Source organism: Bos grunniens, chromosome 2 (genome assembly GCF_055505025.1).
Source record: "Bos grunniens cultivar Pamir isolate PY7600 chromosome 2, Bosgru_T2T1.0, whole genome shotgun sequence".
Classification (NCBI taxonomy): Eukaryota; Metazoa; Chordata; class Mammalia; order Artiodactyla; family Bovidae; genus Bos; species Bos grunniens.
The window spans coordinates 22,463,580-22,490,877 of record NC_141166.1 but is presented as its reverse complement, the minus strand read 5'-3'; the positions used below and the strand labels follow the sequence as shown (position 1 = coordinate 22,490,877).

Sequence of the window (27,298 nt, the reverse complement as noted above, 5' to 3'; positions counted from 1 at the left end):
AAACTGTGATTTTGCATGGTCTGGCTCCCTCTTACCTCTCTGACCTTATCTCCTAACGTTCATGCAGTCATTTGCATTAGTCCAGTCACACTGGCCTCCTTGTGCTTTGAACACATTAAATCCACACGTCCACTGGACCTTTGCACTTTGTATTCCCTTTGCCTAGATAGTTCTCCACTCAGAGGTCCATCTGGCTCATATCTCATTCCCTTCAAATATATGCTCAAAGGTCACCATTAGTAGGTCTTCTCTGCTTCCTCATGAAAAATTCTACCCTTGCAATCACTTAAAAAAAAATTCTTTACAGAGCTATGCTTTGTTTTTTGTCCTCATCTCTTATTGCTTTTCAATATATATATTTTCTTACTGATTCATTTTATCTATCTTCTCTTACTAAACTCTAAACAGTAGCTTACATGAAATGGAGACTTTTATTTCTTTCGTTCACTCACTGTTAAATCTTTGGTCCTGGAAAATGCTGGGCACATACAAAATGTTCGAAGGAAACAATTAACAAAATGAAAGGCAAGCTATAGAGCAGGAGAAAATATTTGCAAGCTATATATCTGGTAAGAGGTTAATATAAATATATGAGGAACTCACAAAATTCAGTAACAACAAAAAAACAGATAATCTGATTTTAAAATGGGCAAAGATCCTGCATAGCCATTTTTACAAAGATATACAAATGAACAATATACATGGAAATGTGCTCAGCATCACTATTAGGGAAATGCAAATCAATACCACAATGAGCTATCACCTCACACCTGTTCAAATGACTAGTATCAAGAAGACAAGAGGTAGCAAATGCTGGTGAGGATGTGGAAAAAGAGGAATTCTTGTGCACGGTCACTGTAAATATAAATTGGTACAATCACAAAGGAAAACAGGATTGAGATTCCACAAAAATTAAAAATAAACTACTGTATGACCTGACAATTCCAATTCTGGACATTCATCCAAAAGAAATGAGATCGGTATCTCAGAAATATCTGTACTCTCATGTTTATTGCAGTATAATTCACAATAGCCGAGATACAGAAACAACATAAGAGTCTATCAATGTATGAATGGATAAGGATGTGATGTATAAACAATGGAATACTATTCAGCCATAAAAAGAAGAAAATCCTGCCATTTGTGACAAGATTACGAATCCAGAGGATATTATGGTAAATAAAATAAGCTGGATAGAGGACAGACAAGTGCTGTATGATCTCCCATCATATGTGGAATCTAAAAGATAAATTAAAAAAATAAGCCATAGAAAAGAGTAAAATGATGGTTTCCAGGGCTGGGGGTAAGGGTGGGTGGTATGTGGAAGAAGTGAAGAGATATTGATCAAAGGGCACAGAGTTGCAGTTATAAAATGAGTAAGTTCTAGGATTCCAACATACAGCATGGAGACTATAGTCAGTAATACTGTGTTGTATGCTTGACATCTGTTGAAACAGATCTTAAGCATTCTTACCACACACACACACACACACACACAATTTATTTTAAAATGAATGTGTTAATGAATTTCATGGTGGTAATCATTTTACAGTGCATACAAATATCAAATCATCATGTCACACAACTTAAATATATAGAAATTTGTCAGTTATTCCTCAACACAGCTGGAAAAGTAAAATTATATAAGCATTGGCTGATTGAATACACTTTAAACATATAGCATTTTATTTGTTAATTATTCCTCAATACAGCTGGAAAAAATAAAGTATTTGCTGAATGAATGAGTATAATGAGGAGTGTGAGCAGTCGCTCATCATACATTTTGACATTCATCAGATCACATGTATAGCTTTGACGGTCTAACGTATATCAAAATGATCTAGAGCTTTTAAAACAATTCTTTTTGAAGATACTGATGCACATCAAAAGAAATAGATTATGAGGTAGGATAGACACCTAGATTAGAGTCGAGTCATGTTACAAATTCTGTAGACCCTTGTTCTTCGTTTGCTTAAATGTATTAAATTACATGTTTGCTTTTCATAAAGCAGACAGCAATGATTTCCTACAGGGTGCAGTCGAATCCAGATTCACATGCTGCATTCATAAGGAATGAGGAGCAGGTCTTTCTCATTGTTGTTTGTCACACATGGAGCTTCTAGCCAGACTTGAGAGGAACAAAAATGCTGTCATGCTGCTACTGTGGCTATTGTGGTCTTGAAGGAAAGCAACTGTTTTGCCAAAGTTAGTACAAATTAAGAAATTATATAGTTCTAAATTTCTATTTGAAAATGTCAAATTTCTTCACTTTTGTGTGCTTTCTGAAAAAAAAATCTCAAAGGAAAAAACAAAAGACTTTTGTAAGGAGTTGGTGGATGGGCTAGTTTAGAAGAATAGAGGAGAAGATAGCTGATTTCCAGCAATCATCTTGCTACTAATCATTATTAGCATAAAGCTGAAAGTGAAAGTCACTCAGTCATGTCCCACTCTTTGCAATTCCATGGACTATACAGTCAATTCTCCAGGCCAGAATACTGGGGTGGGTAGCCATTCCCTTCACCAGGGCATCTTCCAAACCCAAGGATCGAACTCAGGTCTCTCACAATGCAGGTGAATTCTTAACCAGCTGAGCCACCAAGGAAGCCCTATGCTATGCTAAGTCACTTCAGTCGTGTCCGACTCTGTGCAACCCCAGAGACGGCAGCCCACCAGGCTCCCTCGTCCCTGGGATTCTCCAGGCAAGAACACTGGAGTGGGTTGCCATTTCCTTCTCCAATGCGTGAAAGTGAAAAGTGAAGGTGAAGTCGCTCAGTTGTGTCCGACTCTTAGCGACCCCATGGATTGCAGCCTAACAGGCTACTCCGTCCATGGGATTTTCCAAACAAGAGTACTGGAGTGGGGTGCCATTGCCTTCTCCGAAGGAAGCCTTAGCATAAAGCTAATACTCAAGTAATAAAATTAGAGCCCTTTGGAAATAGCAACACATTTTAGCACTAAAAGATTTGGGGCTCAGAATATATGTCTTATAATTTTTGATGTAACTAAATCTCAAATGATTCAAACCCTTAAAATGTCAAATGAGGCATCAATTTGCAATCATAGTCTGTGGTCCTCTCAGCTCAATCAAATTTTGAATTTGCATATAAAAGAAACTTTCATTTTGCTATCATCCTTCTGATTTCATCAGCTCTATCTGTAGTACAGAACTAGGATCTTTATCCACACACAGGATTTGACTTGGTGTTCTTTGCTACAACTGCTTCTTAATTAAGTTTTTAAAATGAAAGTCCCAAAACAAAACCTTCTAATGAGTAGAAAATTTATTGCTTTGAAAAAATTAATGGTTTTTGTGTGTGTACGATGATTCCCAGTGCCATTTAAGGAGACACGAGGGCAGAGATTCCAAGGCTGAATTATTTCATCCACGAATGACAGTGTGAGCAAACAGATGTTGATCTATGCCCGTGAACTTGGCATAGGTGGAAGGAAAGAAGCTCTCCTTGCTGTCATTTGAAGTCCCCACCCAATCCCAGACATAAAAGCAAAAAATTTGCAAGCTCTGAAAGATAGAACCAAGATAAGTGGAAAAACTCTTCAAATATTTGTTTTAAAAATCTTTTGAGAGCATATTGAATTTGGATCATGAAAGCAGAGCTCAATTTCTACTTTTGATTTTTCCCAGTTTCTCATTTTAAAAAAAATATTCTTTCATCACCTCCATGTGCAGAAGGCTATGAGTTTGCTTTGTTTCCCAACCGGCCTATTCATATCAAGTTAGTTACACTCACTTAAGTGCCCCCGCCTCAATTTCAGCTTGTCCCACTGAGCCCTCCTATGGAGCTGGAAAGTGATACAGAAACTGTTTTTTGTAGAGAATTTAATCTCTCGATTCCAGAAGACCTCCTTTCTTATTAAAGAATAGAATGCGTGGACGTTGTTAAAAACAAATAATTTTCCATTAGAAAAAGTTACATGATTGGAAAAAGAGAAGAGCACATTGCTGTAATTACCGGTACATTAAGCAGGGAATGAACAGCTGCGTGAACTTGGAGCAGTAGAATAACAGCCACTGAGCCAGCTTCCCCATATGGTCCAAGGGAGGAGGAGGAGCTTGAAGCTGCTTAGGGGTTGGAGAGGTGAGGAGGGGGCACACTGGAATCCCATTCAAGTGAGAAACTCAGGCCAAGAAATGTCTGGCTTCCCAACCCAAACCAGCTTCCTCTGTGCCTCGCTGGGAAAATCCCCCTGGCCTCCTTAACAAAAGCCTCTAAAATCAATGTTGTTTTTTCCTAAAGAGAGCAAAATGTGAGTGTTTTCAGACTCTTGGCTCCCCTGCTACTAATAGGAAAGATGACCTCAGAAAGACTGAATCACTTCCTCAGCTTTCTTGGGGTGTGGCTATGACTTGGAATGATTGATATCCCTAGAAGCTAGCATCTGCCTTCTTCCCAATTAGAAGTAGGGTCCGGCCAACAGCGATAGGTCTTCACCACCAGATATTGGTCTCAATCTGTTGCAGCAAAAAAGTGTTCAGCCTTCCTATTGATATTCACTTCAGAATCTGGCAAATTTGGTTTTAAAAAAAATGTAGACCAGCACTATGGTAACCTGTAATTATCAATGCAAATCCTAACAGAAAAGCATTCCATTCTTCTTACATTGTATGTCATAAATTAAAAACAATAAATTTTATTGTGAAAACTTCTCAGAAGACATTCCTGAATAGATGAGGGAGAAAAATGCTTGCATTCTACTAAACAGAGCTAAAATTTGATAGTCAGTGGAAGGGTTGGCTATAAAGAATCTAGCTATTTACAGGATAAAATACCAAAAAGGATACATCATTTGCAAGGAGATGTTCTTATAAGTACCATGTCCAAAACCACTCCAGTTTTGACTGTACGAAGGTTATTATCACAGAGAATGGTGGCCAGCTGTTCTTCATTGCCACTGAAACAGAATGGAGGGGGGGGGAATGGCATTAAAATGGAATTGGAGGAATTTAAGCTTCCTGAAAATTTGAGTTAGTTAACAGGAGAGGGATCCACCCCTAGGGTGTTACATAATAGATGCTTTTCATTGCTATAGCTTTTCTCTATTTTCCTATGAAAAGAGATACTTTTAAGACAGTTCAAGTAAAATTCTATCCATTACCAAAATACTGAACTTGATAATCTTACCAAAAGATCTGAAAAATATTTAAGAGTTATGACTACAAGATATTAGGCTATGCATGGAGAGTAATTTATTCAGTTATATAATGGTGCTAAGAAATCTCATCAGTGAGTGAATACTACTAAAGTAATCCTCTCATAAATGGGAACATTTCATGCCATAGATTTTGACAAGCTATTTCAAAGGGGAGTATAATATTTTCCCTGTAAATTCATACTTTATCATCTTAGAAATGTGTAAATTTAAAAATAAAATAAAAACACAGTGTTTTACTCAAATTAGGCACAATACTATTTCTTAGGAAATGACTAGATAGATGTAAAACACTATTTGATGGATATTGGAGTGTCCATATGTAATTTGTGGGTTCTCTACCTAGGAATTTATAACTATATTCAAGTGAGTGCTGAAATATTAACAATGTAGGACTTTCTTAATAAACCAATTAATAAATCAGCAATGGGAAAGACACTCTAGTCTTCCTCACACAAAGTAAATCTTTTATTGCCAGATTCTGAGCTCCATGGAACACTCCCTTTTGGGTTTTCCACTCAACATGAATGGAAATTTCTGCTAGATCCTCCATGAAACAGAGCTACCTTTCAGAAATCACAGGCCACATTCAAGTTTGAACATCTCAGTAGACTTGCAATAAAAAATTCTGGATTATTGGCTTTCAACCTGATAGCTTTTCTTCTCAGATACCATTATAAAAGAACGTCACCTTCATTTGTGGCTTTTCTGACAGTTAATATTTATCTTTGTGACCTCTGACTCTAGGGAAAATGAACTTTATAAATAGCTTGAAATTTTAATTTTTTCCAAGCAAGAAGGAAAAGGTAAAACACCAATAACAAAAATAGTTTTACTATGTATCTTGACTTAAAACTCTCAGGCAGTTAGGCCATATACCATGGTCTTCTACATGGGTTAAGGAATCAGATTGCCACCAAGTTACAGAAACTGTTCTTTATCTCAGGAAATATCGAATTATTTAGTCTAAGGCAAAAACTGCACAAATAATCAAAAGTTTATCAAGAGTCTGGCACTATAAGTCATATTATTACTTTCCTGTTGTCTTTATTCTTTTCTGGGGTATTTGTAAGAGATTCTTCTAACTGTTCCATTTCCTTCCCTGAAATAGTTTTTCCTTCATACAGCAATAGAGTTGACTTCTGAAGAGGAGATAGTTTATCATGCTTTGATTCTGGACCCAGCCTGAGTGGGCTTGAATTCTACATTTGTCACTTACCAGCTGTGGGATTTTGGGGCAAGTTATTCAACCACTCTGAATCTTTTTTCTTCTGCTGTACTCCATTGTATGATTGCTTTGAGGATTTTTTTTTAAGTGCTCAGAGCCTCGTCTAGAACTATTTGCCTGTAACTCTATGAGATGATTTGAAATTTTAAAAAGAGAAAGATGGTCTATCCATTAGCACAAGAAGAAGATCATGGGATCAGAAATAACTACTTTTCACACAGTAAAAAAAAAGAAGAAAAGAAAAAGAATGTGCTCATTGATATTTATATATGGTGCACCAATATATTAATTCTGATTTTATTTTAAAGCAAAGATGAGTCTTTTTAAATACTTGTAAATAAGGAAACAGCAAAATAAAATGGACAATGATCACAGTTGTTTGGAGGGGTGGGTAGGGAAGGATGCACACTGAATTTCTCACATTGCCTTGCTTATCATGTGCCCCTCCTGAACAGAGAAACAGTAAATAGATGGAAAAGAAAAGAATTTGATGAAATGTATGACTTAGTTCATTTTAGCCAATTGGTACTAAGTCCCAGAACACAAGCAACTGAAGTTAGCAGTTTCCCTTTTTCAAGTACCTTTCCTAGTTTTAGAGGTTGCATTCATCCCCCCAAACTTCTCAAGATAAATTATAAGTTTAGCTATGTTTATGCATTCATTTCATCAATATTAACTGAGAACCTATTTTGCTCAAAATAAAAGCAAAAGCACCTGGACTTTGCCAGGCAGTAGCATGGGCGATCAGAGGGAAGGGTGTAAAGAAAGACTTAGGTCCACAAAGATAAGTACGATACAGTCCATCAAGGAACTCAGAGTCCAGTTCAGGGTCACAAAAATCATGTGACACATGACCTAATGAGGTGTGGGAAAGAGAGCAAGAGAGAAGGAAGTGTCTAGCTCTGCTTAAGAAATGTCAGGAAGTTTTCTCAAATGAGAAGAGGCTTGATTTTAGGGCTACAGGAAAAGTGGGAATTCACCAAGTGAAAAAATGGAAAAGAGAGCATGAGGAAGAAGCCCACACGTGAGAAAGGACATGTGCAAAAGCACCGAGGCCTTGAGGAACTCAGCTTGCTCAGAACATGCCTGGCAATTTATGGCTGAAACACAGGGCATTTTGTAACAGCCTGTGGGGTTTGCAAGCACAGTAAAGACAAGTGTTTTCAAAAGGCCAAAAGCAACAGTATGGTGGGAATCCGTTTATGAAGTCTTGGCTTCATAAGCCTGGCTTATTTGATTCCCTGCCTGAAGAAAGGAAGGGAGAGTCCAAAGACGGCAACAATCTGAGGGCATTTAAATGAAGAATGTACCATTTTCTTTAAGGAGCAGCTTCCCAGAATTTTAGAAGATGGGGAAAGGGATATTCTCTTCTACGTGGCCCATATCCCATTCCAAACAACTTAAAAGAGAGACTTCTGAATGACAGGATGGAATTAAATGAACTCACAGTCAGCCTGGTAGTCTCATAGTTGCATAGCATTTACTATTAATATATTACTGACATAAAAAATAATATGCTAATTGTTTATAATATTCTTTTGTATTAAAAAATCTTTAATTCTGAAAAGTATTTTTATTTACCCTAAATCCTGCAATGGAGAGAAAAACTAGAGTGACTCAAACCTAGTTTTTGGGTCTGTGAGAAGACACAGAGAGTTATATGTGAGATGTGGCTTGTGAAAAAGTGCTAAGGCAATTCAAAGAGGGATTTTTTACAGCCAAATTTCAGATAAGGAAGAGAAACGAAATCCTGAAACTTCAATTTACCATTGAGTGAGGTAATAATGGGGCATGGTGATCTGTACTAGAAAGACCACATATCCACAGCTCACTCAACCTATAAGCTCATTCTCCAAAGAAAATCACAACAATCTCCAAGGACATATCTGAAGTAAATGTGGTCTGTAATATTCACTGTGATATTTGACCCTCCCCGTCTATACAACAGAGTTATAAAAAAGTGATCTGGATTACCTGACCAACATTAAATGTAAGAGGACTAAACCAGTTCAGGCTTTCATGGCTCTGCTCTGCGTATTAAAAAAAAAAAAGACAATAATCATAGCATTGACTTTACTTCTCCAGTTTCTCAGAAAGCAGCATGAACCAGCCTTCTCCAAAGAGCAGAGGTGGAATCTGAGTCTGTAAACACATGGTGCAGGGGCCTCCAAGGTGCCCAGTCCCCTCCTGCTCATTAGCAAGCAGCAAGCTAAACAACGGAATCATGGTGTGCTGCATCTGGTAGCATTGTTTACCGGCTCTGCTGCCAAGCAGGTGAAGTGTTTTAATCGCAGACTCTAACGCCTATACAATTTGTCCAATTCCTTCAGCATTTGTGAACAACCCGAGAAAGGGAATTCTTCAGACAAATAAATGGGGGCGGGTGTGAATGAAAGGAGAAAAACACCTGTTCCCGCAGCTGGCCAACAGACCTCCCTTTAATGTGCTGTCTGCAGGGAAATCGAGGCGTCTCGGGTTACCCGGAGGCCTTGGCCTGCAGTGGAGCCTGTAGAAAGGAATTCTATGACCAGAAGATGTGAGGCTTGGTCTGTGGCCAAAAACAATGGTGAAAGGTACAAAACGAGAAGCTCTGTCAGGACAAAGGCAGTCAATCACAAAGCAACGCACAGCCTGGCCGTTTGAAGAAAGGAACCCAAAACCAAAGTCACAACTGGATTAACAACTGGTTGATCCCCTTTTACCTTCTAATGCTCCCCTGGCTAGCGGCTTACTTGTTGAAATCAGATTGAAGTGAATACAGCCGCCGGCAGCATACACTGTCTTCGTCTAGGGCTAGTTCTGGCTGGTCTCTGAAAAGCAACTTGCAAGATTTATGCTCCTCTGTCTTCCATCCATGTTTTTTTCCATTAAATTGGGAATTTAGAGCAAAGTTACCAGCACAACTCCAACCCAGGGCTGGAGAAGTCCTCAATGACTTGCAAAATAACTGTGGCTTCAGCAGAATCGTGAGCCCAGTAGTCACAGAGGTGAAGCTCATAAAAATTCTGTGCACATATTTTTAAAAACAGGAGAAAAGACCCTGTAATTGGGTCCATGTTGGATCTAATGGTTGGTTTCGTCCCTTAAAACACAGCTAAGTGGGAATAATGGGAACAAATAGACTCAAAGGGAAGGTTCATTACAAGAAAAGCTTAGATCTTCCCCCCAAATATGTATGGATATAGCTATAAACAGAAAAGCATAGTTTTTTATATAATGTACAGACCACAGAGAAGCTATCAAAGTTAACTGAAGAAACATAGAAGGGCTAAAATTTAAAGCAGACAATAGCCACTGAGAATCCTGGGTCACACAGCCCTGAATGTTCATAGAAAGATTAAGAGGTAGGGCAGGCCTGTTCTATGCGATTTCTGAGGTCCAGGAAAGTACCATCACATTCTTACCTGAAGACACTGATGCCTGGAAATCCCATAATGGAAGGCAGGGCCATTCATGCTTCACTCAGAGCTTGGGTAAAATGCAAAGACATTGGAAAAGTACCTGTAAAATAAAATTCACAATAAGCCCTAAATGACTGAATACTACTAGCAACTTATCAAAGAAAGACAGAGGGAGATCAGGAATGCTTGAGCTCCTTGAAACGATGGAGCTTTAGAGGGGCACCATGGAGTGAGGTCAGTGAAGCAGGAAGTGAAGCTGTGGACAATGATGCCAAGTTTTTTCTCTTTGAATTTGGCCACATTTGGGTTATGGCTATAACAGATGGAACTGATTGGGTCAACACTATGGGAAATGAGAAGGAAGCCTGAGGCCAAGGAGGAAGCAAGTGCCCCAGGTGTCCAGTCCCAAATATTTTGGCAGTGAATTTAAACACATGAAAAAAAAATTATTCTTGGAAAACTCTTAATGAACTGTTTTCAAAAAATGTCTGAAACATTTATCATTATTTTCAATTGTAAACCAATATAAGTAAAGTTTCACTGTTAGTCTTAAAGAAATGTGTGTGTGTGTGTGTGTGTGTGCACTAAGTGGCTTTAGTCATGTACGACCCCATGGACTATAGCCCGCCAGGCTCCTCTGTCCATGGAATTCTCCGGGCAAGAATACTGGAGTGGTTGCCATGCCCTCCTCCCTAAAGAAATGATTCCACTTTATTAGATTTTTGCTTAATAGTCTGCTTAAAGTATCAATAACAGAGAACTTATTTATTAAAGGCATTATCATAACCCTAACATAAAGCAGTGATGATTTTCCAATGACACTTCTTCCTTTGGGTAACACTTAGGGAACTTTGAACCATTTTTAATACCTAAAGATAGATTTTTCCCTAGAATCACTGCCCCCTCAGATGTATACACACACATTCTATTGGAGAGAACACAAATTTGATTCATGTCCTCTTTTCCATCTGTGATGATGCCCCCACCTCCATCACCATAAGAAATAATTGGACCTTGGCCCTTACCGTGCTTCACTGAATATACTGAAGAAAACATTCCATTATATTATCACTGACTCTATTGAATGGGATGTTGAACTGTTTGAGCATTTTCACTGAGTTTGAAAATACACCATTATAAGTCCTTCTAACTGTGATGAATTATGAATCTAAACTGGCCATCCATCATATGATTTGCTCTATGCTCTGTCTGGTGGGAAGAGGAACGGGGTGAAATGGCATTTAAAGCACGGGCACATTTCAAGAGTTCTTAACACTTTCCAGTGTTAGTTATTCTCACCAAGTCTTCAGCCAAGTATCAGTTTGCTCACAGATAGGCAACATTTTGGGTAGAAAGAAAAATAATCCTGAAATTCACAATTTCTTTAAGGCTATTGGCTACATTATTAAGTTATAAAATTTTATTTGCTATTCAAGCTTTATGATATTCATGAACACTGAGAAATCATTTGACACTTGAAAATGTATATCTATTTCAAATGTGAACTTACTGCAGAGATGAAACCATATTACAAATCTGACATTACATTGGAAATAATCAGCTTAAAGTACTAAACATAACTTTTTTAGATCTCAGATTATAGTGATAAAAATATACCTTTTAAAGACAGATTCACAGGAAACATAAAACACATGTAAGCGCTAGATTAGAATTTCTTTGCTTAGGTGAAGATGGTGAAATTAGACCATTGCTCCCAGAAGCAACTCTCTTATTTGTCATAAGATGTAATCTGCCTATTCAAAGTAAACCCAATTTATAGGTGGACCCAAAATTATTGTATATTTTTGGAATGCTGCTCTCAGATTATAGTCTCTAAGTATTGTGTATGGAGTCTGTGTCTCTCCTCTGAATCAAAAAAGTTTTAGCTAAGCCTAACTCAGACACCAGCTCAAGTAGAACTCTGCTTGATTCAGTACTATTCTTTCCCAGTGTGAGAAAGGGGCTTCCCCGGTGGTGCTATGGTAAAGAACCTGCCTGCCAATGCAAGAGACGTAAGAGACATTGATTTGATCCCTGGATTGGGAAGATCCCTGAAGGAGGCCATGGCAACCCTCTCCAGTATTCTTGCCTAGAGAATCCCATGGACAGAAAAGCCTGGTGGGCTAAAGTCCATAGGGTGGCAAAGAGACAGTGTGAGAAAGGAGTGAAGGCAATTTCAAGTATCTTATAATTTTTGTTTTCTCTACAAAAATGGATTCACCATCATAAAAAAATGTCTGGACTTAAAATAATTCATTGTAATCAGACACACAATGTTATATATACATTTCAATTCAATTCCATAAACAAGAGTTAAATACCTTATTACTCTGTTATGAAGCAGAATGTTTTAAACACTTGGACTTTATATACAAAATCCTCTGGGAATACCGAAGAGCAATAATACCCTTATGAAATGAGGATGTCGTTAGGAGGAAGTGATATTTGATCTGTTTCTTGAAATTTAATGGAGTTTCAGCAGAGAAGAGATGGCACTTACAGACGTGTGGGGTTGGGGACCACAAGCTGTAACAGGAAGGCCAGGATAATCACACTTGAAAGGAGGCTTTGCTGTTGCCATCTTTCATAGTGTATTTGGGATTCCAATAGACAGAAATGTCAAAATTGACTTGCACCTGTGCTCCAAAAGAGAAATAATGTGTAGAAATAATAGCTTGTGATCTCTTCTCCACTCTACAACCACCACCCAGAGCAAGGTCAGAGCTGCAGCCAAGTTGGCCCACTCAAGAGATGGACATGTGGACAGGTTAAATAAAGAGAGCAATGTCACCTCCCTCAACACATCTATTGAAAGTGCCTTCATCAACTCACTAGTGATACGCTTCACACTCAATACTCCCTCCCCCTCAAAAAGTAACCTTAATTCTCCTGTGGGCTGTGTTTGACATTTCTGACTTCTTTCTTAATGAATAAGTGTCTCTGTTGTTCCTAGGACCACCCTTCTCTTCTTTTTTCCCTTGCCTGAAAGGTTGGAATCCCCACAGGTCCTCTCAGGTTCTATACACATTTTAAGCAATTGCCCTGAGCAATTTCATCTACTTCCATAGTTTTGAAAGTGAAAGTGAAGTTGCTCAGTCGTACCCGACTCTTTGCTACCCCATGGATAGTAGCCTGCACCAAGCTCCTCCGTCCATGGGATGTTTAAGGCAAGAGTACTGGAGTGGGTTGCCATTTCTTTCTCCAGGGCTAAACCTATATGCTAGTGATGTCCGTCTAGTCAAGGCTATGGTTTTTCCTGTGGTCATGTATGGATGTGAGAGTTGGACTGTGAAGAAAGCTGAACACTGAAGAACTGATGCTTTTGAACTGTGGTGTTGGAGAGTCCCTTGGACTGCAAGGAGATCCAACCGGTCCATTCTAAAGGAGATCAGTCCTGGGTATTCTTTGGAAGGAATGATGCTGAAGCTGAAACTCCAATATTTTGGCCACCTCATGCGAAGAGTTGACACATTGGAAAAGACTCTGATGCTGGGAGGGATTGAGGGCAGGAGGAGAAGGGGACAACAGAGGATGAAATGGCTGGATGGCATCACTGACCCAATAGACATGAGTTTGAGTGAACTCCAGGAGTTGGTGATGGACAGGGAGGCCTGGCGTGCTGCAGTTCATTGGGTCGCAAAGAGTTGGACACGACTGAGCGACTGAACTGAACTGAACTGATATGCCAGAGAATTTCAACTCTACAATACTTCTCAGGTCCTATTCCTTTTTTAGAGTTCCAGACATAAATCTGCTCCTCACTGATCATCATCCATACTACTTAATCATCGATCACCAACAATAAGTGAAAGTGAAAGTTGCTCAGTGGGGTCCGACTTATTGCAACCCCTTGGACCTTATCCTGCCAGGCTCCTCTGTCCTTGGAATTCTCCAGGCCAGAATACTGGAGTAGGTAATTGTTCCCTTTTCCAGGGAATCTTCCAAATGCAGGGATCAAACCCAGGTCTCCCACATTGCAGGCAGATTATTTACAGTTTGAGCCACCACCAACAATAATGAAGTCACTAAACCCTGATTTTCATTCCTCTTAACAATTTTTTTGGGGCTTCCCTGATGACTCAGTGGTAAAGAACCCACCTGCCAATACAGGAGATGCAGGTTCAATCCCTGAGTTGGGAATATACCCTGGAGGAGAGCATGGCAACCCACTTCAGTATTTGGGCTTGGAGAATCCCAAGTACAGAGGAGCCTGGCAAGCTACAGTCCATAGGGTTTCACAGAGTCAAACACAACTGAAACGTCTTAGCATGATTGCATGTAACATTTTTTAAACCAATCCACCTTACTCCTTCCATATAACAAAGAATTAATGAAAACCAATGTAATTGCTCCCAAGAATTTCAGCAACAGCTACTAAATGCTCTCACTTTCTCTAATCTTTTCTTTCTAATTCTTCATACTGCATCCAGAATGATTTTTTCCAATATAAATATGATCCTGTCAGACTTCCAGCTGCTTACTGCATAAGGTCCAAAGCTCCTGTTCTGGTTTACAAGTAATTTTATTATCAGGTGTTTCTTACTCTACCAGCTCCATCATAGTCAGCATTCTCCTCCTTATATTCTGGGTGATACTGTACTGAACATTTTTAATTTTTATATTGCATGTGGCCATTTTCTCTTGCCAGGAATCAGCCCACTCATCTATGCTCCCACCCAGTTTAAAGAGTGCCTACTTTTGCAACCAACTTTCCTGCCCAGCATAGACCCACTATTACCACCAAGAGTATGAGGTAAGGTGCCTTACTATGTCCACTTCAGAATCTTACACTTCCTCTAGCATAACATGTAGCACACTTTCATTTTACTTACTCAATAGTGTATAATATTTTAATTTTCTGCACCAGGACTAAGATCTCTATGAATAGTATGGAATGTTTTTGTCTCAATCATTTTGTTTCTTTGGGACACAGCATAATATCCAATATATATCAAGTGTCTCATTATTATTTATAGAGAAATAAAATGGAAGTGTGCTGATCAAGTTCTGAAACAACTGCTTTTCTAGGAGTTCTGAGATATAGTTGGAAAACTTAAGGCTGGAAAACAATTGATTCAGATTATGACAATTGTTACACCTCAATGGTTTTTCTATTAAATTGTATCTTAAACTTATTTTGTTAGCAAGAAGAAAGCAAAGCACATTTGCAGGTGATGTGGACAGATCTTGGCTTTTAGAAAGGTTTGGGGAATGGACTGTACATTCCATGTACTGAATGGACTGGCAAGAAAGGATACCAATGAGGCATCTTTTAAGGGACTTAAAAGAGAGATGTTAACCAATGTCATGGCAACAAGAATGAAAGGGATAAAAATTATTCAGGAGCCACTGTGGGATAGAATTGACATCTCTAGTGGATCATCTAGATGTGGAGGGCAAAGAGAAAGTAACTAATACAATATTGTAAAGTTTAAAAATAAAATAAAATTAAAATTGATCTTAAAACAAACAAACAAAAAAGATAAACTTAAGGCTCCAGAACATAGTTGCTGTGGGGGACACAGGAGCACAAGATCATTCCAGGAAAGAACAAGATGAGAATTGATTAGGTTCTTTTTATACTTATTGAATTTGGGAGAGTCTCAAAAAGTAATTAGAGACATAGAATTGAAATGCAGTAGAGTAAGAACAAGGAAAGTGAACCAATATGTTTTGGGGTTTTATTTGTAGAGAAGTGAAGTTTGTAGCTACATTGTAAGAAAAGAACAAGAAAAGGAGAGGGACAGTTACTTTGTGGGGAGGGTTCCTGTACATGGGACAAGTAGGAGAGAAACAGGTGAAAAAGTAAGAGAGGGAATGATAGTATACACAGGAGTAGACACTGAATGGTGAACTGTCATTGAACCACATTAAAGAGAATTTCAGAGATATGCATTAGACTTGATTATTTCAAGGGGATTGGATAGGATAAGGACACAAATGTAATCTTTGGTTTTAAAACCAGCAGATAATTGGTGACTTTGCAACCACAGTTTTAATTGTATTTGCCATTTGAAATGACTACAAAGGGCTGAGGAATAAGTAGGAGGTGAGAGGATTGAAGCAGAAATTACTGCTTACCCTTCCAAAATTTGTAGTGATAAAACAGAGAAAGAAGATTCAAGTGAGGCAAAGGAAAGACTTTTAAAATTTTTGAAAGAGGAGATCACATTTGGAGGCCAGAAGGAAATGCCCAATGGAGTTGGCCATCATGTTGATGCATAAAGTAAGAAATAATTTCAGAGACCAGATCACAGTGAAGAGCGGGATAGACCTGGGCCACAGGTAGAAGTAATGAGTCTTCCATGGAGAAGAAGAACACAGAGCAAGGAAGAAAATCATTAAATCTATAGGTAAATGCTATAGGACTTGAGGTAAAAGTGAGAAGCAGAAAGTTTCCTGAGTCTTTAAGGACAAGTAGAACTTAAGATGGTTGGATGACATCATTGATTCAATGGACATAAACTTGGGCAAACTCCAGGAGGTGGTGAGAGACAGGGAAGCCTGGCATGCTGCAGTCCCTGGGGTCATGAAGAGTCAGACATGGCGACTGAACAACAGCAAGAACTTTTATACAGGTGATAATGGAGCATTCCAAGGAGAGCAATTAATGTCAGGTGAAGCATTGATGCAAAAAGCATCACGTGGGGCATGACAATTAGAAATAGTTTAGCATGGATGCTGATTATATAAAAGAGGATGCAAGAGATAACAGAGAAAAGGAAGGTGGGGATCAAATTATAATGGAGATATTGAAAAACATGTACATCAGTCTCTTGTAGGTCAAAGGCAACTTTTGAAGAGGTTTAGGCAAGGGGTGACAGGGGAAATTACATCCTAAGCCCGCCCACCAGGACTATTTAGCCTCCGAGCCACAACGAAATATCCCACATGACACAATGAAGGTCCTGCTGTGTGCAGCAGCTAAGACCTGACCCACAACTAAGACAAATAAATAGATATTTCCAAAAATAGAAAAGGAAAATGAGGAGTCAAAGAAAATCTTAAGATTTTATTTTGCGTGATTTGTTAGAATTTGATTTCACATACTAAAGGAATGGGAAATAAAGCAGATCTTAGAGAGAAAAGTGAGTTTGGTTTTGAGAACATTGTACTGAAGAATTTTGTCTGATATTTGCATTGGGGTGGGATTGAATGAGATCAGCTATTGGTTGGAGTAACTCAAAGACTGGGAATTAAGTGGGATCAGAAGGATCTTTAACCTCTTTCTTGGTATGCTCCCTGTGGCTCATCATAACAGGATGTAGGGACTGAATTGGTGAACCTGAACCCAGAGGCTTCAGGAACTCCACAGAAACAGGGGGTTAGGCAATGTGTTGAGGAGGGAGACAGTGGTTTGGGAAGGTGGCCAATAGAAAAGAAGTTTTCATTTTCACTGTATATTGCCAAATTGGGCTAATACTAAAATCTACCTGTCATGATAAGATCCTGGCAAAACAGGATGTTCTGTCTCTTGACTTCCATATGGCCTCCTTATGCTATTCTGTGATCCTGGTATTCATATTAACCTGATTGCAACTGCACACTCATTTCAGGAACGGATAACTAATGTCATAAATTGGCTTTTATGATGTATTTCTCTGCCTACCCCACCCCCCACCCACCCCCAGCCTTGATCCCTATAGACTGAATTGCTTCCAGGTCAATGAGAACCCTACAATGAATCTTCAGACAGAGGGCATGATTTACCCGGAACATTGCTATTGTGGAGGAAAATAAACTCTTTTCCATTTTAAACATAGGTATTATTTTGCTCCAGAACAATTCAAGGGGACTTTTTGTGTGAATTTTTTTCCAGGCACCCCTCTCTCTACAACTCAAGTAACATTTCCAATGGGAATTTTGGAGATCCTAAATTGCAACCAGAGAGTAACTTTTCATTAGGATAGGAATCCCTGAAGGGTCATGGTTTATGGAGGACTAAAGAACAAGCGAGGATCATGTGGCTGAAATAGGAATTTCCCAAGAAAATGTTTCAGGTCGTTAAACAGAATGGAATTTATTCCAGGTTTAAGCTCTTTGTCTCAAGCTTTTCTTATCTTCGTAATGAAAATAATAATGAAAAAAACCTCAATGAAGATTTTGTCAGAATTTGTTAGCAAGTTAATGAAGACAAGTTTATCTATGTTTCTACTTGCTTTAATATGAAATTTAACATATGTATTCAAAGAATGGGCCACCCTCTGCCTGCAATGCACACAGGAGATGCGGGTTCAATTCCTGGATTTGGAAGATTTCCTGGAGAAGGAAATGGCAACTGACTCCAATATTTTACCTGGAGAATTCTCCAGAATTGGAGAATTCTATGGACAGAGGAGCCTGACGGGCTACAGTCCTCGGGGTTGCACTTAGCGGCTAAACAACAAAATTCAAATATCATTATATTTCATGTTAAGCATGAAAGTATGAAATTTCACAAACTTAGAGCCCAATAATTGTAATTCTGGCAAGGGCTAAATTTTATCATTGCCAAATACTTTCCACTCTAACCTCATTTCTTTTTGCTTAAAATTAGTACAAATGCTTTCCCTCTAAAGGACATGGGTTTCTCTGCTCAGAGGTGAGACAAGTTTCTAAAAAGATAATTTGAAGTCTTCTGAAACAGTTTTCATCATAAGCACAAAACAAAATAATCCATTTAAAACGTGAAAATTCTTGAGCTTTAAGCACAAAAATTTCATGGAATGAGAACTAATTTATTTTTCAGGTAAAATTTTTAAAGTTTTAAGAATGGCTTAAAATGATTATAGAATATTAGATATAGTCATTATAACTGAGTAATTTTAAGAAGTTAATCATGGTTATATCTAATATTCTAATATCATTGACATATACACATATTTAGAACAAACTTTGTAAAAGAGATCTTTTAGTAGATCAAAATTTTTATACAGTTAAGAATAAAAATACTAAATTAGGAGAGTATCTTTCATCAAATTATTTTACATATGTATAGAGCTTCACAGTCAAATCATTTTACAAACCTTATCCTGAAATCAGAAGTCTCCTACTCCACTTCTATTCTGCATGCTGCTCTCCAGAAGTAACTACTGACAATTCTTATAGCAGTTCACTCTTTCATCCAACTCCAGAATTCCAAATAATAACTTTTCCTGTTGGCTTTTGATTTATAATTCTTAGATATTATCTAATAACTTTCTATTGGAAAACAAGAAACATTCTTACATCCCTTATGCCCTGCATCCCTTTCTTTACATCCTCCAAAGCAATTATATCATACTTTTATTAGGATCATTTTAAGCATGACTGACTTTTGTTTTTTCTGCTGCTAATAATTGTGTCTTTTTAATTTGCTTTCATGATTTTCTGTCATTACCATTAATGCTTCCCAGGCTCTCCAAGTGCATTAAAAAGATGCTTGAATACTCTCTGTCACATGGTCAAAAGTTTCAGTAAGCCAGCAATACAACTGTTTCTCTTTTTTCCCTTTCAACTTCTTCCCTGAGTCCTCTGTCCCTGTCCAATTTGGAAGTCTGATTTATGCCTGCTTCTCAGCTGTTTCCTGTAACTTCATTTATTCTGGATCTTCGTGTGTCCGGTGTCTTTGTTTTTTGTGCTGTTATTCCCTGTTGCAGCATACATCCTCTAATGCTCAGTGAAGTCCACAAACCACTTCTAATTCACAGATTATCATCCATAGTTTGTGATAAGAACAAATATCACTAGGGAGCATTTGAAAGCTTTTATAATAATTTGAAATTCATACTCCATTCACACTTTTAACCCAGCTATAGTCATGTTCAGATACCACTGAACAAAATGGCAACTCACCTAAGATACAGATGCAGTAAGACTGTGTCACATGGGATGATATTTTAAGTTATCAATGGTAAGCCGAAAGTACAAACCAATCTGAAAAAAAGTGAGCATTAATTTTAAGTTGTTACTTTGCAATAATTTTAATTGAAACAAGCCTTTTCTAAATCTACAGCTTATCACTTAAGTAACGGTGGTAAACTTTTTATTGTTTTCGGTGATAAAATACTGATGGTAAAATAAGTTTCATTAGATATCTTGTTGAGAATAGCCACAGCTTTTCTGAACATGGCAGTGGAAGTCATCCAAGAGATAAGAGGGAAGAAATTCCTAAGAAATGAAGACTAGTTCAGTCATAAGTATGTGTTGAGTTTGCTCTTTTTAAGTAATGACTAGACAGAGATGTGCAAGAGCACACTGTGCAAGGTGCACAGATATACTGACTAGTGAAGTAATAACATTCTCAACAATGAAGCTTTGTTTGCATACAATGGTGTAAAGAAATATATTTGAAAGTAAATATTATGTGAAGAAGGTAGATCGAGGATCACTTTACAATTTCACAACAGTGCGCCATATTTAGGAACTGGGACATCCATAGTATAAAAATCCAACATTAGAACAAATCAAGTTAGCAATTAGTTTAGTTTTGTTTTTTTAATTTATTTTTTATTGAAGGATAATTGCTTTACCGAATTTTGTTGTTTTCTGTCAAACCTCAACATGGATCACCCAGGTATACATATATCCCCGCCCTTTTTTTTTCTTTTTTCTTTTATTTTATTTTTTAACTTTACAATATTGTATTGGTTTTGCCATATATCAACATGAATCTGCCACAGGTATACACATGTTCCCCATCCTAAACCCTCCTCCCTCTGAGTCATCCCAGTGCACCAGCCCCAAGCATCCAGTATCATGCATCAGTATACATATATCCCCTCCCTTTTGAACCTCACTCCCATCTCCCTCCCCATCCCACCACTCTAGGTTGATAGAGAGCCCCTGTTTGATTTTCCTGAGCCATACAGCAAATTCCTGTTGGCTATCTATTTTACATAGGGTAATGTAAGTTTCCATGTTACTCAGACATAAAGAATAGACTTTTGGAGATGGGGAGAGGGGAGGAGAGGGTGAGATGTATGGAAAGAGTAACATAGCAAGTAGTTTTTACTTCAAGTTGATGCATGCTGTTGTTGTTCAGTCATTTAGTCGTGTCTGACTCTTTGCAACTCCATGGACTGCAGCATACCAGGCGTCTTTGTCCTTCACTATGTCTCTGAGTTTACTCAAACTCATATTCATTGAGCCAGTGATACCATCCAACTATCTCTTCCTCTGTTGCCACCTTCTCATCCTGCCCAGCATCAGGGTCTTTTCCAATGAGTCAGCTCTTTATCAGCTGGCCAAAGTATTAGAGCATCAGCTTTAGCATAAGTCCTTCTAATGAGTTTTCAGGATCGATTTCCTTTAGCATTGACTGGTTTGATCACCTTGCAGTCCAAGGGATTCTTTTTTTTTAATTTTATTTTTAAACTTTACATAATTGTATTAGTTTTGCCAAATATCAAAATGAATCCATGGGATTCTTAAGAGTCTTCTATTTTATAATTTAACACAATTGTCAATGAAGTAGGAGATAATCTTGATCTTGCACATTTGGAAATAGTTATCACTGAACATTTTTGTTTATAAATTTGTCAAAATATTTTTACCATATGTGTGTGTGTGTGTGTGTGCACACGTGCACACATGCACATGTGCTAAGTCACTTCAGTTATGTCCAACTCTTTGTGATCCTGGGTACTGTAGCTCTCCAGGTTCCTCTGTCCATGAAATTCTTCAGGCAAGAAAAGAATACTGGAGTGGGTTGCCCTGCCCTCTTCCAGGGGATCTTCCTGACCCAGGGATCGAACCCACATGTTTTCTGTCTCCTGCATTGGCAGGCAGGTTCTTTACTACTATATACACACACACACACACACACATACATGTATATATCTCTCCAAAAACAGACTAGTTAAGTAATTAAGGATGTAGAATCTTTCTTTCATTGACAGACAACTTAAGTTTAATTAAAATTTTATAGGACAGATTTTTGGAACTAGCAATTGCTAAAAATTAAACATGAATGTTTAAAATATAGCATCATATACTTCTTTTTAAATAAATGATATAAGTGAATATCCTTAGCATGTCAAAATTGCTTTGAAATCTCTTCTTTTCTTTCACATATTTCTGAAAGCTATCTTTACTCCAACAAATGTAATTAACACAAAATATAGAAATATTTTAGCTATACATTATACCCTAGGATACTGTTGTCATTAATCCAACCTAGACTGGATAAATCAGCAAGCATAAGTAAGTACATTTGTGACGTTAAAAACAGTAAGTATTGATAAAAACTTTGTTTCTTAAACTATTATATATGTATATAAGTCTCTAAAAGGGAATCACTGTTTTACTATTAACATTTTTTAAGTTACAAAAGTGAAACAACTAAAATTTTCAAGTGTAATGAAGGCAAAGAGATTCAACCAGTCCATCCTAAAGGAAATCAGTCCTGAATATTCATTGGAAGGACTGACGCTGAAGCTGAAACTCCAATACTTTGGCCACCCAATGCAAAGAGCTGACTCATTTGAAAAGACCTTGATGCTGGGAAAGATTGAAGGCAGGAGGAGAAGGGGATGACAGAGGATGAGATGGTTGGATGGCATCACCAACTCAATGGACATGAGTCTGAGTAAACTCCAGGAGTTGGTGATGGACAGGGAGGCCTGGCGTGCTGAAGTCTACGCAAAGAGTCAGACATGGCTGAGTGACTGAACTGAACACCTATTTTTAATGGTGAACATATACAGATTTTAAAATTCCTTTTTCCTTATGTTAGGTTTGTTCAGACCATTTTTATTGAAATATGATTTAATGTCTGTTAAATCAAATAAAATTTGGGCTTTTGTATTGTTTCTAGAAAGACATCTTTAATTGTATTGCATATAGGAATGCTGAAATGCATTGAAATGCTAAAATGCATTGAAATACTGAAATGCTATGAAAGACTACTGTAATAATTTTGGAGGAAGGGAAGAAGGATGATAGCTATAGTGGCAGGATGGAGGAATGACAAGGGAAAAGTCCATGGGATTGAATGAATTCTTGGAGTTTTGAATGTCTAACAATAGCTCTATTCTACCTTCAAGTTTTCTTGGTAGTTTGTCTAGGCATAGGATTCAAAGAAAAAACAGTTCTCTTTCAGGATTTTGAAGTGATAGCTCTATTTATTTATTCATTCTTTTTATTTCCACTATTGGGCTTAAGGAATCTAAAGACTCTATTCTGAGCTTATATATGCCTCTGGCTCATCTTTTCTTTCTTTCTTCTTTCCTTCCTCCCCTCCTTCCTTTACCCCTCCCTCCCTCCTTCCAACCCTCCCTCCCCCTAAATTTTTAGAATCTTCCTTGTCACTGGCACTCTGAAATTTCACAATAATGTGAATTAGTATGGGTTCCTTTTCACTCACTTTGCAAGTCAGTGGGTGGATATTTTCAGTCTGGAAATGCATTTATGGTTTTTATCTGCCTGTCTATTTCTTTTACATTGCAAACTCTCCCCATATATATACCTGATGTTCTTTGGCTATTGGGTTATTTAAGATTTATGAGACTTTTTAAAAAGATGAGTAGGTATTTTTTTTTTAATCTCAGCACACTAGGAACACAGTGGAACTTCCTAAATCTGATAAATGATATATATCAAAAACCTAAGAAAATACAATATTCATTAATCAAATATTACAACATCACCCTTGATACCAAGAAGGAAGCAAGGACATCCCCTGTCACTACTTCTGTTCAGAATAAACTATCTGTTTTAGGCAGTGCAGAAAGGCATGAACAAGAAACAAAAAGTCAAAAGAATTAAAAATGCAGAAACTAAAATTATTAATACAGGATATAAATATGCACATAAAATCCAAAGACTCTTCAAACAAAGTGCTAGAATTAGTGAATTTACCCAGGTCCTGGGTTCAAGGTTAATACAAAAAAACAAACAAAACTCTTTAATCTATCTCTATATTGTTGTTTTTCAGTTGTTAAGTTGTGTCTGACTCTTTGTGACTCCGTGGACTGTTTCACGCCAGGCAATGGGGCTTGTGTCACTCAGTGAAGCTATGAGCCATGCTGTGCAGAGCCACCCAAGACAAATGGTCATAGTGAAGAGTTCTGACAAAATGTGGTCCACTGCAGAATGAAATGGCAACCTACTCAAGTATTCTTGCCTGGAGAACCCCATGGACAGTATCTCTATAGACCAGAAACAAAAGAAAAGTAAAGTTTTAAATAAAAATAATATTTGTCAAAACATTTTTTAAAAATATGTGGGAATAAATCTAAAAAAAAATATGCAAGATTTTCTCTCTGGAAACTGTGAAACATCATCGTGAGTAACTAAAGAAGATATATAAATGGAGTGAAACCCCATATTTTGGGGGTTGATAAACTGAATATTGTGAAGATATTTTAAGGCAGTCCAAAAAATGAACAAATCTAGTAGACTAACAGTACCAGGTGTCAACGATTATTTTAAAGGTTTAGTAATTAAGGCTATGTGGCATCAATACATGTATAGACAAATCAGTGGAATGAAACAGAATCCCAAGACATACTGGTAGACACATATCACCTGACTTAACACAAAGGCAGCATTGTGTAACAGTGGGATGGGGATTGGCATTGATAAAAATGGTGATGGGTTAATTGAGTATCCCTATGGAAAAGAAATGCATAAAAGCAAAATGGCTGTCTGGGGAGGCCTTACAAATAGCTGTGAAAAGAAGAGAAGTGAAAAGCAAAGGAGAAAAGGAAAGATATAAGCATCTGAATGCAGAGTTCCAAAGAATAGCAAGGAGAGATAAGAAAGCCTTCCTCAGCGATCAATGCACAGAAATAGAGGAAAACAACAGAATGGGAAAGACTAGAGATCTTGTGAAGAAAATTAGAGATACCAAGGGAATATTTCATGAAAAGATGGGCTCGATAAAGGACAGAAATGGTATGGACCTAACAGAAGCAGAAGATATTAAGAAGAGGTGGCAAGAATACACAGAAGAACTGTACAAAAAAGATCTTCATGACCCAGATAATCACGATGGTGTGATCACTCACCTAGAGCCAGACATCCTGGAATGTGAAGTCAAGAGGGCCTTAGAAAGCATCACTACGAACAAAGCTAGTGGAGGTGATGGAATTTCAGTTGAGCTATTTCAAATCCTGAAAGATGATTCTGTGAAAGTGCTGCACTCAATATGCCAGCAAATTTGGAAAACTCAGCAGTGGCCACAGGACTGGAAAAGGTCAGTTTTCATTCCAATCCCAAAGAAAGGGAATGCCAAAGAATGCTCAAACTACCACACAATTGCACTCATCTCACATGCTAGTAAAGTAATGCTCAAAATTCTCCAAGCCAGGTTTCAGCAGTATGTGAACCGTGAACTTCCTGATGTTCAAGCTGGTTTTAGAAAAGGCAGAGGAACCAGAGATCAAATTGCCAACATCCGCTGGATCATCGAAAAAGCAAGAGAGTTCCAGAAAAACATCTATTTCTGCTTTATTAACTGTGCCAAAGCCCTTGACTGTGTGGATCACAATAAACTGTGGAAAATTCTGAAAGAGATGGGCATACCAGAGCACCTGACCTGCCTCTTGAGAAACTCGTATGCAGGTCAGAAAGCAACAGTTAGAACTGGACATGGAACAACAGACTGGTTCCAAATAGGAAAAGGAGTTCGTCAAGGCTGAATATTGTCACCCTGCTTATTAACTTATATGCAGAGTACATCATGAGAAACGCTGGACTGGAAGAAACACAAGCTGGAATCAAGATTGCTGGGGGAAATATCAATACCCTCAGATATGCAGATGACACCACCCTTATGGCAGAAAGTGAAGAGGAACAAAAAAGCCTCCTGATGAAAGTGAAAGAGGAGAGTGAAAAAGTTGGCTTAAAGCTCAACATTCAGAAAATGAAGATCATGGCATCTGGTCCCATCACTTCATGGGAAATAGATGGGGAAACAGTGGAAACAGTGTCAGACTTTATTTTTCTGGGCTCCAAAATCACTGCAGATGGTGACTGCAGCCGTGAAATTAAAAGACGCTTACTCCTTGGAAGGAAAGTTATGACCAACCTAGATAGCATATTCAAAAGCAGAGACATTCCTTTGCCAACAAAGGTTCGTCTAGTCAAGGCTATGGTTTTTCCTGTGGTCATGTATGGATGTGAGAGTTGGACTGTGAAGAAGGCTGAGCGCCGAAGAATTGATGCTTTTGAACTGTGGTGTTGGAGAAGACTCTTGAGAGTCCCTTGGACTACAAGGAGATCCAACCAGTCCATTCTGAAGGAGATCAACCCTGGGATTTCTTTGGAAGGAATGATGCTAAAGCTGAAACTCCAGTACTTTGGCCACCTCATGCGAAGAGTTGACTCATTGGAAAAGACTCTGATGCTGGGAGGGATTAGGGGCAGGAGGAGAAGGGGACGACAGAGGATGAGATGGCTGGATGGCATTACTGTCTCAATGGACGTGAGTCTGGGTGAACTCCGGGAGTTGGTGATGGACAGGGAGGCCTGGCGTGCTGCGATTCATGGGGTCGCAAAGAGTCAGACACGACTGAGCGACTGAACTGAACTGACTGGGAAAAAAATGAATAAAATTTTCCCTATACCTCATGCCCCAAGCAAAATGGAATTACGGAAGTTTAGTGAAAACACAATAAGAGCATAAATTCAAAGTCTTAAAATTAACTTAATTTCATATATAGTTGATAGCACGAAAAGCACTTTCATCTATAATTATTTTACTGGCTTTATGAGAAACCTGTAAACTAAATATAGTGTGTGCACGTGTATATGTGTGTGTGCACGCTCAGTTGTGTCCCACTCTCTGGGGCCCCATGGACTGTAGTCCATCAGGCTCCTCTGTCCATGGAATTTTCCAGGCAAGAATACTGAGCTGGGCTGCCATTTCTTACTCCAGGGGATAGTCCAGATCCAGGAATTGAACCTGCGTCTCTTGCATCTCCTGCATTGGCAGACAGATTCTTTACCACTGTGCCACTTGGGAAGTTCAAAGTACATTTAGTGGATGTAATTATCTCTATTCCACAAATGAAAAACTCTAAATTTTAACAAAATTCAGTCTTTTGCTGACGATTATACAGTCATTAAATGAATAAAAAAGGGATTCACCCAGTAATGCCTATAAGATTTGAGAAAAATGGAAAAAAATCAGCAGGTTGACATAATTCACTAAACTTATACCCTGTGCTTCAGTTTTCTCTTTTGCAATAGTTCAGCAGGGTTATGTGGAGAAGGAAATGGCAACCCACTCCAGTATTCTTGCCTGGAAAATCCCATGAACAGAGGAGCCTGGTGGGTTACAGTCCATGGGGTCTCAAAGAGTCAGACACAACTGAGCATCTGAGCAGAGCAGAGCAGGGTTATGACAAAAGATAAACAAATGATATGATTAGTGTGAAAATGGTAGGCACTCAGTAAATATCAACCTCTCTTTTTGACCTACCTTGAAGTCCTTTAGCCAGTGAGGAATGTAGACACGACTGGAATTAATGTCTCTAGCGCAGTGCATGCAGCATTCTCTGCTGTTTCTGATAAATGATACTGATAGGGCTCAAGG

At 38.2% G+C, this 27,298-nt stretch overlaps 1 long non-coding RNA gene across 1 annotated transcript; it reads right to left on the bottom strand.

The window, feature by feature from the left end:
* Positions 1 to 2,200: 2,200 nt before the first annotated feature.
* On the bottom strand, positions 2,201 to 27,298 carry LOC147377752 (uncharacterized). Its single transcript, XR_015150826.1, has 5 exons — positions 27,185 to 27,298; positions 19,612 to 19,692; positions 9,100 to 9,898; positions 4,802 to 4,911; positions 2,201 to 4,113 (listed from the first exon to the last, which is right to left on the bottom strand). It is a non-coding gene; the product is annotated as an uncharacterized LOC147377752 (long non-coding RNA).